Source organism: Balaenoptera borealis (genome assembly GCF_965194805.1).
Source record: "Balaenoptera borealis genome assembly, chromosome: 20".
In the NCBI taxonomy this organism is placed as follows: domain Eukaryota; kingdom Metazoa; phylum Chordata; class Mammalia; order Artiodactyla; family Balaenopteridae; genus Balaenoptera; species Balaenoptera borealis.
The window spans coordinates 3,350,464-3,368,081 of record NC_138879.1 but is presented as its reverse complement, the minus strand read 5'-3'; the positions used below and the strand labels follow the sequence as shown (position 1 = coordinate 3,368,081).

Here is a 17,618-nt window from a genome sequence, read left to right as displayed (position 1 = left end):
CGTGAATTTTTTTGGTTTCCCAGTACATATAAAAGTTATGTTTACACTATACAGTAGTCTATTAAGCATGCAATAGCATTATGTCTTAAAAAACAATGTACATACCTTAATTTAAAAACACTTTATTGCTTAAAAATGCTGACCATCATCTGAGCCTTCGGCAAGTCATAGTAGTAACAAAAATTACTGATCACAAATTACCGGAATATAATAGCAGTTTGAAATGTAGAGAGAAACACCAAAACGTGACAACAGAGAACTGAAGTGAGCAAAAGCTGTTGGAAAAGCAGCACTGATAGACTTGCTCAATGCAGGGTTGCCACAAACCCCCAGTTTATTTAAAAAAATAATAATAAAAAAAAAATGCAGTATCTGCAAAGTGCAATAAAGTGAAGCGCAATGAAACAAGGTCTGCCTGTACAGCGTTGTTGGAAGGGTGAAATAAGACTTAATTTAACTCCTGGCACACAGTTGGTGTTCAATAATAGTAATAGTGTGACTACAGTCCTCCATATCCACGGATTCTGCATCTGCAGATTCAACCAACTGCAGGTGGAAAAAAAATTTTTTTTTAATTCCAGAAAGTTCCAAAAAGCAAAACTTGAATTTTCTGTGCAGCGGCAATTATTTATATAGCATTTACATTGTATTAGATACTGTAAATAATCAAGAGATGAATTAAAGTATATGGAAGGCTGTGTATAGGTTATATGCAAATACTGTGCCATTTTATACAAGGGGCTTGAGTATTTGCAGATGTTGGTAGCCACAGAGGTCCCAAAGTCCCAATGTCCTGTAGATACCAAGGGACGACTGTATTAATGTATTTAAATTGAACACAGTGTGTTCCCAGGTTAAGAACTTAGACTCCTTAACACTATATTTAATAAGTACAATTGTCTGGACTAAACCTTTTCCTCTAAACCATTATACCAACATTCAAATCTCTTAAGGGTCTCTCTCTAGCTGGGCTGTGGGGAAGCAGTTCCTGGAGTTTTCCTGAAAATTTCCTTTTCTTTAGGGAAAAAAAATACCCACACTTAATAGAGATTGTCATTTGTGGCAGCAAGGTGTGAAAATTCCTTGACCTTCTCTGGCTTTCTAGCCCAGCCACAAAACCTATAAATACAACCAAAAGGAAGAGAAGGGGAGGGAAAAGGAAGAGGGGAGGGGAACCAGGTCTTCTGCTTGGGTAAAGTCTCCCTGGAGTGATACAAGCTCTAAGATGCTTCCTCTCCATCTCCCTGGGTCGGACTGCTGAGCCAGGCAGATTTCCTTATTCTAGAACAAGTGATGGAGCTTCAGGCCTGAAATCGTGGTTGGTTTTGTTTTTCTGATGAGGACACTAAAGTATTTGGAGATATTTGATGTAGGACAATTAAGAGCCTAGAACACCATTAGCTAGACAAAGGAGCAAAGCCCTTTCCTGGCAGAAACGTAGGCTGTAGAAGATGTTTATTGCCAGCCCTCTGCCTCTGTAATGAGATGTTTCGTGCAGCTTTGCCCTGCAGTTGGGACAGAGTGCCCAGGAAGACCGATTAGGAGCAAATGACTGCAGTCTTTAGTGGAGGTGATGAATTGGAATTCTCCGACGTAAACAGAAACGGAAGATGGATTATCATCTTTTGAAAGGAATTTTCATCATGGTATTATAATTTTCAAAGCAAAAATGTCAATTAGAAGGCTGTATACCAGCTTCAGAAAGTTTAAATCTGTTTATGGAAAAAATTAAGTCATCAAGCTATCTCCTGTGTCAAAAGTTTCCCTCAACTCATCCAATTATTCTCATAAAAACTACGCTATAGAAATAGTTCGGAGTAGTGTATGTGAATTTTACATAATGTTTATTTTAAAATCATTGAGAAGTCAAGAACCCTACCTACAGGTGCTTAACCATGTGTGATGTAATAATACTAGAACCTCCCAAAGAAAAGGGAGGACTGAAGCCAAGCAAGACCCTGGGGGGCCCTCCCGGGTAAAAAAGTCCCTCTGTGTCCCCCATTTCTTGTTTGTAGAAAAAAGGCTTTAGTCTCATGCTTTCCCTGAGTTCCAAAGAGCAGACTCAAGCATTTAATGATTAGAACAATAGAGTCACAGGACTCCTGGTTCCTCCTGAAGGGATGTAGATAACAATCTGATGCATATCTTTGACTTGTTCTGCAAAAACTAAGACCCCCCCCCCAACTGGTGGAGAATGGCAACTACGAGCTGATCACATAGACCCCAGACTGGTTCGAACCAGAGGTTGATGACTGAGATTCCTGAAACATTGTTGCCTCACCACCAGCCAATCAGAAGAAGGTCCACGAGCTGAGCAGGCATCCACTGATGCTCTTCCCTAACACTGTCTTTAAACACTCTTTCCTAAAAAGCCATCAGGGAGTTCAGGTCTTTTGAGCATGAGCTGTCCATTCTCCTTGCTTGGCACCCTACAAATAAACACTCACTTTGCTGCAAACAGCCCTTGTCAGAGTTTGGCTTTCTGCGCCTCAGACACAGGAGCCCTTGTGTAAGCAGATAGGATAGGGGGTCCCCGGAGAAAGAGAATCAGGCATGGCTTTCTTGACATGAGAACCCATTTTGGCCTAAGCCATTTTGTGACCTAAGCCTGGCCACAATGCTTGCCCTTGAACAGGTCTCAGTAATTAATGATCTTAAGGGAACAAAGGAATGCAGGAACAGAGAAAAGGCAGTCAGACAAGAGTGTGGTGATGAAGCAGAATCCTAGTTCCTCCTCAAGGGAGATACATAATAATAGACCCTTGAGTTCTGCAGGAACTAAGGCCCACACCCAGGTGGAAGACAGAATGATGTTGACCCTCCTGACTTCAATCAACTAGAGCTTGGACTCTGTCAACCTTTGCCCCAATTCTATGCTGAGTTCTCCTCTGCTCAAGCCCCTTCATGAATATGCATGTACCCTTAGCTTAAAACTCCCCTGATTTTGCTGTTGGGAAGACACTGCTTTGGAAAGGATCCTCCAGTGTTCTCCTTAATTGCTGCAAGTAATAATAAATCCTAGTAATAATAAACCCTTCCTTCTCCTGATCTTCGGCTTGGTTGTGTCTTTTGGCTTGACACCCACCAAGAGGCGAACCCAGTTTTCAGGTAAACTCGCTCGGTTACATAAGTAAATTATTTGGCATATTAGTTTTTAATAGCAGTGGTCCTCTTTAAAAAGGTGACATTTGGGGCTTCCCTGGTGGCGCAGTGGTTGAGAATGTGCCTGCTAATGCAGGGGACACGGGTTCGAGCCCTGGTCTGGGAAGATCCCACATGCCGCGGAGCAGCTGGGCCTGTGAGCCACAACTACTGAGCCTGCGCGTCTGGAGCCTGTGCTCCGCAACAAGAGAGGCCGCGATAGTGAGAGGCCCGCGCACCGCGATGAAGAGTGGCCCCTGCTTGCCGCAACTAGAGAAAGCCCTCGCACAGAAACAAAGACCCAACATAGCAATCAATCAATCAGTCAATCAATAAGTAAATAAAAATCTTAAAAAAAAAAAAAAGGTGACATTCGAACAAAACAAATTTAAGGGCAGAGAGGCAACAGTAAAGGTATCTGTAGGAAGCACATTCCAGGTGAAGAAGACCATGAATGCTAAGGATCTAAGGTGAAAACATGCTCCCATTGTTTGAGGAACAGCATGGAAGCCAAGGTATTTGGACCCAAGGGAGAGAAGCAGGAGATAGAATCGAAGAATGAATGGAGGGTCAGATCATATAGACCTGAAGGCCATTCGCTGGGGAGGAAAAATTATCCTTCTATCCATCTAGGTTCTTTGGCTGGTCTGATAATTGACGTAAAACAGGTTAACAAAAGAAAAACAAATTTTATACACATGGAGCCCCACGAAATATGAGACCCAAGGGCAAATTGGATAATGAGGCTTACACACCATCTGAGCTAAGGAATGGGACAGGGGCCTGGGACTTCAAAGTGGAGGAGAGTAATTCTCAGGGCAATCAGAGCAGATGTTTGGTGATTAGATGCTTGCCTTGCCATATAGATAGGTCATTCAGGTAAAAGTTATCTCTGGTAATGGCTCTCTCTCTGAGCCAGGCCCCCAATCCAAATTCTTTTGGGTAGTGAAGGGAGAGGTAAAAGTTTTTTCTTGAGTCTGCTGGGTCTTGCTTGCCTTCAGCTCAAAATAATCCACATGCCAGAGCGGCATATTTTGGGATCATGTATTCTGCTCCCCTTGACCAGTGAAAGGACTTTGATTTTACTCTAAGTGAAACAGAAGACAATCACAAGGTTTTAGGAGAGCAAAGGCATGATTCCTCTGATTGTTTTGTTGATAATACACCATAATAGAATAGGCTGGGCAGAAGCAGGGAACATGTTGGAAACTGGTATAGTAATTCAAGCAAGAGGTGACAGGCAACCAGTCCAAGGTGGTGATATGCAGACAGAACTGACACCAGAGAGCCTGGCCTGAAATTCACACTTCATAAGTATCAGCTCTTAGTTACTATCATTTTAAGGAAGTGGCTGATGAAATGACATCTCCCATTCATTGTCTTTCCCAGAAAGGCTGGTACTGTCTGTGAATAATATAGAGACATTTACTGGACTGCAAAATTCCTCTTTCCCTCTGAGACTTAGTTCAGTTCAATCCTGAATCTAATCAAGGTAAATGGTGTTTAGATTTTTATTTTCCCCTCTAACACCTTTATGATCACTAGTTTTTATGACTCGCTCATAAATCTGCCAGTCTGGGAGTCTGTTTTATATGGTATTTTGGCTCTAGACCATTGAAAAATAATGGTTTCACTCCCATCCATATTTTTGGCATCAACTACATTTTTCTATATCTGTTTACACTAATTTATTACTGTTTCCATCCCTTCCTATACACAATTTGCTTTTTCATCATTCTTTTCTCAACTATAGCCTCAAACTATTTTAATTCATTCATCACTCGGTATCTTTCCTTTACTTAAAAAAAAAAAAAAAAAGACATGCTGTCTAAAACTCATTTTAGCCATAACTTTTGGCATAGATAAGGTGAAACGTGCAAGTAGTTAATACCAGCTAACATAGGCTAAACTGTGACTTTAAGGTCGATTTTAAGACTTGAAATGCATACATCATTTTATACAAATGTAGTTAACAGACATATGAAACGAAGCTAATTATTAAAATTTCCATTCTGGGAAAAGTTATTTGTGGCCAAATTTAAAAAGCAAGAACTTTGTTCTAGGCAGGTATTACCAGTTTAATAAATCTCAGTAAATTATATACATATCTCTGAACTTAATGCATTTTCCGGGGCAGGGGTAGAGTGGGAGATGTAACGTTACCCCCTAAATTCAAGTTAATTTTATTCATTCATTCATCCATCTATCCAACCATTATTTGTTGAATGCCTGTTACATTTCAAGTACTCTGGCAGCGCTAACAATAAAATGTGGGACAAACACAGGAATAATTCCTACTTTCATGGAGCTTCAAGTCTAGTGGAGGTGACTGGGTGGCCGTTAAGAAAATAATCACACTAGTGAACGTGTCATTAAAAGTGGAGGAAAATACTTTCAGATGGAAAAAAACAAAAAGCCACCATTCTGGGAGAATGAATTTCATAGAAAATAAAACGAGGTAAATCTTTGTGTCTGTTCTTATCTAAGAACTCGGTTGTTAAGGTTAATTTACAAATATTTAAGAAACTGAAAGTGATGAATATATTTAAAATCTCCACTATATTCGGTATCCTATGATAAACCATAATGGAAAAGAATATATTAAAAAAAGGAATGTATAACTCAATCGCTTTGCGGTACAGCAGTAATTAACACAACGTTGTAAATCAGCTATACTTCCATATTAAAAAAAAAATCTTGCAAATCTATAGATAGATGGTCATTCAGGATATCATTTCCGAGGTAGGAGACTCCACTCCCATGTACTGGTAATTTTCTTTTAATAATAAGATAATGCCGAAAAGAAGAGCTTACTTTAAGTTTACATTAACATGTATTCTATTTGGGGGTTTAGGGGTTTCCATTTCATTTTGTCCATTTCTGTGACCATTTGCTAAGCTGTCATCCACAGAAACCTGTGAGGATGCCTCAGATTTCTGTTCATTTTCTTCCCCCAATAGACAAAATATGCAAGGAAATTAAAATGTGCTTACTTCTGCCCCAAATGCCCTTGGCAGATCGAAAGTCCTTGTATTAGCGAGCCTGCTGTGCTCTGTGATCGACAATGTGCTGAAGGTTAAGGGTACAGCATAAGTAAGGTAACGTGTGGCTCAGAGAAATAAAGTGATTTCTCGAAGGACTCACAGCTGGTAAAAAGCCAATCGGAAGTTCAAACCCAAGTCTTCCTTGCTCCGACACTCACGTATGTTCCACATTCAGCCTGACATCTTTGTAACAGAAGTACCATCTTTTTCTTTCCAGACTTTAAGCATCAGTAAGGAGCATCTACTCTGATTAACAAACAAAATGACAACTTAATAGGACACATACGATGTACACCCCAAAGGGCACCATCTCTTTTCATCTTAGAAAACAAACATGCTGACAAGTCACAGAAACTCTTTAAAACTACTTTGTGTTCCATGACGCACCATGGAAACACTGGGTAGCGAAAGTAGTAGCTCGACTCAGGAAGGCCTCAGACAAAACTTAGAAAACCATCCGGTGTCTCGGCAGTGGTATCCATCTCTCATGCCTGATCATCTATGCATTCTTTTTTTTTCCTTTGAAAACCAGCTGTTTCTTTTTCAGTACTCCCATGATTAAACATGGCCACTCTTTAAGATTTGGGGTTTGCATCTTCTGCAATCTAGCGACCATCACTGACCAACTAGCTGATCGCAGTAAAAATTCAGATTTTCCAGGGAGAGAATCTAATTGGCCTGGTCTTGCTCAAGGGTCGACTTCAATGCAGGCAACTGTAGCTAGAGAGTAGAAGACATCGTGTGTCACGACGAATAGGGCTCCAAGCCCTACAGGAGCAAGGATCGGGAGAGAAAAAGGATGAGAGATGGATAGACACTCCAATAGGTGACAACATGGGGCAGAGCTTAAAAGACAAGTTTTAAAATGTATGAAATAAACAACAAGGTCCTAATGTATAACAACAGGGAACTATATTCAGTATCCTGTGATAAACCGTAATGAAAAAGAATATATATGTATAATTGAATCACTTTGCTGTACAGCAGAAATTAACACAACATTGTAAATCAGCTATACTTCGATAAAATTTAAAAAAGTAAAATGTAGGAAATAAAAATGAAGAGCACAGCATAAACTGTGAGGTCTCAAAATTGTTACAGACATTGCTGTGTGAAACATTTCCAAGAGCGAAGGAGAATCTGAGGATTTGATTAAAGAGAGAAGTAAAATGAAGATACTGCCATCAGGGCATGATGGGAGAAAAATATGCACCCAGAGCTGCAATGAGTGATCATGGGACTGTGAGAAAGCTAAAGGGAGCATGCTAGCGTGAATTAAGTACAAAAGGCTCACTAAAGACATAGCTGACGTTTTTATTTCTATAAAGGAAAAGTATGGCAGATATTAAAAGCCCAATGGAAAACTTAAAATCTTACAGGTTAATAAACAGAACTTGTTCTAAGTTTTGAACTGGAATTAGACAACGCAAATAGAATTTAAAGAAAATAAATCTGGGGGAAAGTGTCCTAATAATAGTGTAGATGGTCCTGTAACACTGAGCTGGAGTCTAAAGTGTGCAAAATCTCAATATTGGAAACATCAGGGCATGGAAAAAAGTTGTCGGAAACTATGTGTAACACAAGCTTGAAATGTAGGACTGTTTCTTAGGATTGTGATACATTTAACTGACCATATCATTAAACGGTAAATTGATAACTTTGAGTTTAAAGAGAGTTTGTGGAAAAATAAATGAGGGAACAAGGAGATCACTGAGAATTTCCAAACTTTTTTTTGTCTTTTCTTAAAAAAAAAAAAAAAAGACAGTACCTTTGTGTAGCATACCTTGCATAAGCAGAAACGTCTACTAAGATTACCAGGGATTAGGTTGGTGTGTAATTATGAGCTAGTTTGTATATAATTAAGAGAACTGGTTTACCACCTGTTTAGTCCCAATAAGCATGTGTTTCAAGATACGGAAAATCTTATGTAAATTCTCTTCCTTGAGGCTAAGTATTTTTTGCTTATTTACTCCTAACCCAAAATTTTCCATCAAATGTTGGAGGGTGGAGGCAGTGGAGTGCTGCTCAACGCTCCAAGAAGAAATATGTCTGGTGGAGGGAAAATTCTAATACACACACACACATCCACATAGGATTCCTGTAATATAGTGTGTTTCTGTAATATACAATATACATTCCTGTCATGTATATTTTGATATACAATATAGGTGCCACTGTAATTCACAGCCTGTTCTAATATGTGCACATCCTTTGCCCAGGATCTTTTTCACAACCCTTTCTGCTTTCAACAATATCTGGAACATCCATCTCCAAAGAAAATCTCCTGTACAATTCTCTCCAATTTAGTTATTTTTTATCTCCCCTCTGATCTCCTTGGGAGAGAAGAGGTCTGCCCAGGTCCCATTCCCACTTGTGAATAACTGTTCCCCGGCCCCAACCCAATCTTCTTGTGAAGTCTACAATTTCTGCTAAAATATCCTTCAAACTTTTGATGATCAGGAAAGGCCGGGCTCCAAGACCCATTTTCATTTTCCTCCATTGTTTCCGCATTTAGCTCGTATTTTCCTTCTATGCCAAGTCCTCTAATCATCATCTGCATTATCTTTGAGAGTCATGGCCACGAGCTGCACACCCAAAACTCAGTTCCTTAACTCAGTTTTGAAACCTCTAGTTCTATTCTGTGTGGTTACACAGTACAGTAGTTAATAGCACAGACACTGGGGCCAGATTTCCCGGTTTAAAATCTTGTTTTTCCTTTAGACTTAGAGATACAATTGATATCTAATGTGTACAATTTGATGAGTTTGGACATGTGCAAAAAATACCTGTGATGCCATCACTACAATCAAGGTAATAGACACATCCAACATCTCCCAGAGTTTCCTTGTGTTGTGTCCCTTTGTGTGTGTGTGTGTGTGTGTGTGTGTGTGTGTGTGTGTGTGTGTGTGTGTGTGTAAATGTGTCAGTGAGAGATAAACACAACGTGAGATCAACCCTTTTAGATTCTGAGGTGCATGGCACCATATTGTTAACAATGGGGCACTATGTTGTGACCTTTGGCATGTATTAACCTCCTTATATGGTCCTTTCCACATCTATTAAATAGGGATATTATTATTATAGAACTCAGTGAGCTATCACAACAATTCTCAAAGTTTGGTTTGCGGATTCCTGGGCATCCCCAAGACCCTTTCATGGAGTCCAAGAGATCAAAATACTTTTATAATAATACTAAGATGTTATTTGTCTTTCACTGATGGCGGAAAAGCCATGAGGGGTAAAACTGCTGATGCCTGAGCATGAGGTAAGGCAGGGGCACTAAACTGTATTTGTAGTCATTGCATTTCCATGACCATGCATGCACATGCAGTTAAAAAAAAAAAAAGCCAGTTTCACTTAGGAACGTCCTTGAGGAAGCAGTATCATTTATTAATTTTATTAAATTCCCACCACTCAGTATACATATTTTTAATTATTGTGTGTAATGCAATTGGAAACATTTCTAAAACACCTCAGCTGCCTACTGAACTACAGTGGTTGTCTTAGGCTTATGCAATTCTTTGAGTGACGAGCTGAACTAGCTCCTTTTTTTAAAGAACACTATTGTTACTTGAAAGAACAATTGACAACTATGGTTATTCAGACTTTGGTATTTGGCAGAAATTTTCTTGAAAATGATAAAAGTAAGCCTGTCAGTTTAAGTAACTAAACTGACAGTATTTGCTGCTAGTGATAAAATTTGAGCTTTTGTGAGAAAACTAGTATTTTGGAAACCTTATATTGGCCACTATGAGCTTAACAACAGTTAAGACATGTGTTGATTTTGATGGCAATCAACAAATTATGGAATGATAATATCTATGTAACTAGATTTCTCTGCAGTGATATCTTATTCTCCACTGAATGTTTTTATTATTAGTTTGTATGAACTCTATAAATATTGTAATATTTCTCATTGCCCTACATATGGCCAAAAAAAAAACAGGTTCCCATTTGTTTACCATTTCAGGTGATCCATCCTTTCCTTTAAGTACAGAATGTAAGCCTTGCTGCAGTAATTTGATAAATAATTATCTTTAAACATCCATGTCTAAGTTTAGATAGCTTATTCTTTATTTCAACTTTATCTTGGTATATAGTATAATATTTATGCTTATTTTTGCCCCTACCAACACTATACTAATTTGTCCTAGAATGCTGTATAAAAAAATCCTTTCCTGTTATCTGACATTTGCTTTATCATATATACTCTTTTACATTATGACACTGATTTAAAACACTCACTCATGCATACTTATTTTTTCATGGTACTTTCTTGAAGAGTTGAATTTATGTTGGCACAGTTAAAGGCATTGAAAAAGTAGAATCAACACTTCGCCAGATTTACAGCAGTTGCTGTTATAACACTGAAATTTTGTAGGGTCTTTACACTATACTTCACATAGTTAATTCACTTCACGTAGCTTTCCTAGGGCACTATGCCCTCTGAGTAAAACAATTATTCATACTAATAGCTCAGGACTTAAAATTCTTATATGGTTCAGTAAATATGTGCTTTTCCTTTGGCCTGACAGATGTAATAGGCATTGCCCTGGGAGTATGTATATTCTGATACAGCAAAATTATTCTTACTCACTGATCAAAATCTAGATCACCTACAAAAGCTATATAACATTTAACAACAAGAACAAAGCTCTTGGAGGTATTCAGGAAGTAAGCAGTGCAGAAAGGACTTGAGGATTCAAGATGCTGAGAAAGAATAGACATTGAGGTGAGTCAGACATTCTCTGCCTCTTTTCCATCTGAGGCTCATGCATAAGCAGTGGAGTGGCTAAGAGGGAAAATAGGAGCGGCTTAGAACTTTCAGAAGTATTATAATAGGAGCCAAAGACTGGGGTTCAGGGCTACCAAGACAGCAAGGACTTGAGGGACCAAGATTCCAGAGAAAAGGAGCAGAGAGATCTAAATCTAACACTCTGCATTGATATGCCTTTTTGGCATTTGCTTACACCAAATATGTGCAGGGGGAGAGCCTAAGAAACCAAGCATAAAGTAGCAGTTTCAGGCAAAATAGCACAGCTATTGGTAGTCACATTACCATGTGAAATAAAATTTGGGTTTAATTTTTTTTAAATTTTATTTATTTTTAAACAGCAGGTTCTTATTCGTTATCTATTTTATACACATCAGTGTATATATGTCAATCCCAGTCTCCCAATTCAACCCACCCCCCACCCACCTTCCCCACTTGGTGTCCATACATTTGTTCTCTACATCTGTGTCTCTATTTCTGCCTCGCAAACCGGTTCAGCTAGGCTTTCAGTGGAGACCCCATTAAGGTCTACACATCAGGAAAACAGGCATTCTGGAAATAGACCAACTCTCATAAATGCTAAAAACTTGGGCTGCCATAAGAAAAGTAAATATTTTCTGTAGAAGGAGAATATCTTCCAAATCTTCAATAATTGCTCATACACAACAGCTGATATCCAATAAAAAAAATCAAGAGGCATGCCATAAAACAGGATCATAAAACAGTCACAGAAAAGAGATGATCCAGTCACTGGAATTTCCAAATAGAAATTTTAAGTTAATGATAATTAATATATTTAGAAAGCTAGATGTCAGGCTAGACAATTTCAAAAAAGAGCTGGGACTTATTTTAAAAATCAAATAGAAGTCCCCAAACTGAAAAGAAAATGTAATTGAATCCAACAGATTGCAGTAGATTAGATAGGACAGAAGAGAATGATTCAATTTTAAGATAGGTAAAATATCAGACTTAAAGTCAGAAAGAGAAAATATAGAAAAGGACATAAGAGATAAGAGGAACATGGTGGAAAAGCCTAAAATATTCCAAGAATAACAGGTGAAAGAGAATGGGTCAGAAATGACATTTGAAGAAATACTGGCTAATAATATTTCAAAAATGATTAAATACATCAACCCACAGATTCAAAAGTTTAGCAGCATTATTTATAATCACCAAAATATGGAAGTAATCTAGGTATCCATCAATAGATGAATGGATAAGGAAGATGTATTTGTATTATATATACAATGGAATACTACTCAGCCATAAAAAAGAATGAAATTTTGCCATTTGCAACAACATGGATGGACTTGGAGAGCATTATGCTAAATGAAATAAATCAGACAGAAAGACAAATACTATATGATATCACTTATATGTGGAATCTAAAAAATACAACAAACTAGTGAATATAACAAAAAAGAAGCAGACTCACAGATATAGAGAACAAACTAGTAGTTACCAATGGGGAGAAGGAAATGGGGGTGGGGCAATATAGGGGTGGGAGATTAAGAGATACAAACTATTATGTATAAAATAGTTACAGGAATAAAAGCTACAGGGATATATTGTACAACACAAGGAATATAGCCAATATTTTATAATAATTATAAATGGAGTATAACCTTTAAAAATTGTGAATTACTATACTGTACACCTGTAACTTACAATATTGTACATCAGCTATACTTCAGTAAAGAAAAAAACCAAGTTTAGCAAACTCCAAACTAGATGAATAAGAACATCACCACACTTAGGCATATCAAATGAAAACTGCAAGATATCAAAGACAAAGATACATTTTTTTTTAAGATTTTTTTTTTTTTGATGTGGACCATTTTTAAAGTCTTTATTGAATTTGTTACAATATTGCTTCTGTTTTATGTTTTGGTTTTTTGGCTGCAAGGCATGTGGGATGATCCTAGCTCCCCGACCAGGGGTTGAACCCACACCCCCTGCATTGGAAGGCAAAGTCTTAACCACTGGACCTCCAGGGAAGTCCCAAGGTACATTTTTAAAGTCACCTAGAGAAATGGACAAGTTCCTTTCAATGGAAACACAGTAAGTTAGATATTTGACTTTTCAACAGAAAAGATGACAACCACAAGACCCTCCCCCAGAAGTTCACCTATAAATCTGTATTGAGCAAACTTTTTCACAAATGAAGGTAAAATGAAGCTATTTTCAGAAAAACAAATGCCAAGATAATGTGTCACCATCAACATTAAAGTAAACATCAGGAGTCTTCTTTGAACAGGAGTTCTTTGAAGGAAAAGGATCCCAGTTGCAAGCACTAAGCTTAAGAAAGAAAACACAAAAGAGTAATTATATGGATAAGGTTAAATAAATATTGACTTTAATAATGTCACATAGGAGATAAAATGTAATTAAAATAAAAACATATGGGACTTCCCTGGTGGCGCAGTGGTTAAAAATCCGCCTGCCAATGCAGGGGACACAGGTTCAAGCCCTGGTCCGGGAAGATCCCACATGCCGCGGAGCAACTAAGCCCGTGCGCCACAACTACTGAGCCTGCGTTCTAGAGCCCACGAGCCACAACTACTGAGACCATGCACTGCATCTACTGAAGCCCGCGTGCCTACAGCCCGTGCACCGCAACTAGAGAAGCCACCGCAATGAGAAGCCCGCACACCGCAACAAAGAGTAGCCCCCGCTCGCCACAACTAGACAAACCCCGCGCGCAGCAATGAAGACCCAATGCAGCCAAAAATAATGAATAAATAAAAATAAATAAAAATTAAAAAAAAAATATGATGGGGCTTCCCTGGTGGCACAGTGGTTAAGAATCCACTTGCCAATGCAGGGGACACGGGTTCGATCCCTGGTCCTGGAAGATCCCACGTGCTGCGGAGCAACTAAGCCTGTGCGCCACAACTACTGGGCCTGTGCTCTAGAGCCCACGAGCCAAAACTACTGAGCCCGCGCGCCTAGAGCCCGTGCTCCGCAACAAGAGAAGCCACCACAATGAGAAGCCCATGCACTGCAACAAAGAGTAGCCCCCCACTCGCCGCAACTAGAGAAAGCCCGCGCACAGCAACAAAGACCCAACGCAGCCAAAAATAAATAAATAAATTTATAAAGTTAAAAGTTAAAAAAAAAAAAAAAGCATATGATGAAGTAGAATTGAACATGGAAGAGAAACAATGAAGTTAGGATTCTGGAGCCCTTGCATTGCCCAAAAAATGATAAAAGCACTAATCCATAGTTATAGATGTTATTCTCTGCTAATAGAGGGGGAAGATAAAGAAGTATTTGATCACTAAAAGAAAAAAGTAAAACATGGGAAACATATATTAACAGTAATATAATAAATATATAAAATACTCCTCCAAACTGGAAATATAACATTGAAAAACTGGAAGTAATTCAAATATCTATCAGTAATATAATGGATAATTAAATTAGGTATATTCATAGAATAGATTATGTAACAATGGAAATGAAAAATGATAACAATAATAAATTATAATTTTGAGAAAACTTGCCTGACCTAAAAGATCCCATTTGCCTAAGATTTTTAAAAACAAGTAAAATTAATATGTGAGCTACTAATTAAAATAGTGATAATCTTTGTGCAGAAGTAATTATACAGAGGCAATCAGGAAGTTTCTGAGGTGCCAGTATGTTCTATATTTTGATCTGGGTCATGGTTTCGTGGCCTCGTCTTATAAATTTTATCAGACTGAACTTGTGATTTGTACAATTTTCTGAAACAACTCTATACTACAGTTAAAAATGAGAAATTTTACTGAAAAAGAAATTGGTGGTGTATCTCTAAATACTTCACATTCCTTCAAAGTATTGCTCAAAATACTAAGAATCAATGTTGTAGATATCAACTCTCGACAGCATAATCTGTTCTTTTTTTCTGCTTATTTATCTTATCACTCATACAGGTTCTATGATATGGTTTACTGTCTGGCAGACCAGTCCCTTCTTAAATCTCTTTAATTTTCAAAAATGTCATCAGCAAGGGAAAATACATTTACATCTCTTTTAAAAGCTGGTAATTGTTTGGTTTATCTGATAAGCCAGGACATATTTTATTGTTCACAGTGAATGATGATGATTATGAAGGTCATGATGGCTACTTTTTTTAAATAACATTTATTGAGCACTTAATGTATACCCACATTGTTCTAATCACTGACGTATATTAACTTGTTATCCTTGCAACCATCCTATGATATATGAACATGCTTCAGAAGATATCAATGGCCCCGCTCCTTGCTAGTTTTGTATTGATTTAATGTATTTAGGGCACTTAAAACATGATGTACAGCCCTAAGGAAGAAATATATTTCTATGTACAAAAGTGATTTTACCATTATGAAAATTGTTTTCTGAAACTTCTTTCCATTTCTTGGTAACCATTTCCCTTTTTTTCTTAGAAAGTAGATGTTTAAAATTTACTTGTTATCTTCATTATTTTTGGCCACACAGTGCAGCAGTGAAAGCACAGAGTCCTAACCACTGGACTGCCAGGGAATTTCTGGTAACCATTTCTCTTATCCTGCAGTAGCTTCAAAAATGCTTTGCTCTGAATATAAGAGTTCCTTCATTGGCTTTTCTCTTGTTAGCCCGTTTATTTCTTCTTGGGTATGTTATTTTCTTTTTTGTTTTGGGACTAGAGAAGGCATTTGCACATTGCAGGAGTTTTTTACACTGTAGTTATAGATGATAATAGGTGATGCTCTAAACCTCACTATCAGCTGGCTTCTCTCCCCAGCCCCACGCCCAGGATACTGCTTAACAAAGCTACTCATAGTGATCACTTTTATAATAACCTTTGCTCAAGTAAAATATTTGCTCTCTGAAAGTACAAAGGAATAAACAAGGGCTTTTTATCAAGACGTTAAAGTTCGTATAATTAGGTGGCTGTGGCTCCCTGGCGCTGGGGACAGATGGGAGAAAAGCCATTAGTAAATTCACAGCCGTTGTCACTAATCATTAGCTCCTCCTGTTTCTCTTGTCACCACTAATGGGAATTTCCCAATGGTGACCTTTTGTGATTTTACCTGTGCTTTGTCCTTCCGTGTTTTTCTTCCTGATACTCTTTTAAAAGTATTCTTGCCAGACCTCTGGCCACTCTTAGCTGTCCTGAAATCCCTCCCTTCCCCTTTTTCCTGTGTCATTTATTAATGTACTTAAATCATCTGATTGTGTTTATGATGAACTGAATTCTGGAAACAAAGTTTTGCACCTGTTGTCAGCTCTTTCCTTAATGATCTGACTACATTTCATGAATGGAGCACTTCATGGTTGTTAAGGAAACCAGAATTTACTACCACATAAAGAAAGACTTATTGTGCATTACTGCTTCCATTTTACTCTGTTAGAAGGTGTGGGAGAGGCATGGCTGGGCTTGGGAAATATTTATTTAACTATTCCAGGAAAAGCATTCATAGATGTGCTGATAGACTGACTCTCCTGAAATCAAGTTGTAGAGTTTATTCCACGTCTATAGAACATTCAAGTCAGTCCTTCTGTTTAGCCAGTTCGATCTGTGCTGTGACAATACACGTACGCATTCACTCAGACACCATTTATAGGAATCGGTATTGCAAAACTAGAAATAAGGAAGGATCTTAATTAGTGAATACTTTAACAAGTTCCAAAGATGAGTCTGCCTTGGTAAGAAATTAAGCATATGGTCACCAAACCAGTGGTAGCAGAATCATCTGGGGACTTGATGGAAAGGCAAATTCTGGGTCCCTTGAATCAGATTCTGGGGTTAGGAGCCCTTGACCTGTGCTTGAATATTCTGCATGATTCTGGGTACACTTAAGTCTGGGAAGCACTTGTGTTAAAACAAAAAAGGGCGGGGGGATTTTTAGAGAGCAGGTTAACATACAGGGAGTTTTACTGATGGCAGCATACGTTTCCAGAGGTCAGAGTGAGTCGGAGCATTTGAAGGGTAATAGAACCAAGGAAGACTGAGGCACGTACGGGTGTCTGGGGGACTCGGATGTCTACTGATGATTGGCACAGATGCCGTTCATCCTGATAGACTCTTAGAGGAAGACGGGAAATTGATTATAATTAGAGTTTTAGGAGAAGCAAGAACTCAGCTTATAAGGAAGATATGATGCTCTGTTCCCTCCCTCGAGTCTGATGTCTTCTGCAACTCAGGAGAATCGGTTAGAGGATGGGATAGCAAAACGAAGAAAACATTGATGAAGAAAACCAAGACTTCTAAGTTCAATGACCTCTTTTGCATTGTACTGATCCACTCATTGACCTAACCTTTATCTGCAGAATAATGTGGCTGCTTTACCCAAACATTCACAAAATATATGACCAAGCTGGTTCATGGAGTTTCTCTAAACCTTGGGCATTAGAGTAAATCAATCATGTTTCTTCTTCTAAAAAAGGGGAAAAATGATTTTCAAAGATCAGACTTAGGAATCCCAGCCCTTAATCAAAAACAGAATGCACATATCAACAGTAATAAAACTATAACAGATGGGCCCTATGATAACTCAGTAACTAATTTGTTATGTGAGTAAAAATGTAATTTCTTTGAAAACAGTCAGTGCATCAAAGCAGCACTTAATGACCCAAAAGAACGTGAACCTTTGTCATATCGTTTATTTTTCACTGCTGTAATATCGATTCATAAAGTGGCTAGCGCTGTC

The 17,618-nt window shown here is 38.2% G+C and overlaps 1 long non-coding RNA gene across 1 annotated transcript in view; it reads left to right on the top strand.

Annotated features, from left to right (window-relative positions):
- Nucleotides 1-17,618, top strand: part of LOC309617797 — a 502,721-nt gene that overhangs the window by 213,054 nt on the left and 272,049 nt on the right. The gene's annotated exons all lie outside the window — the stretch shown is intronic.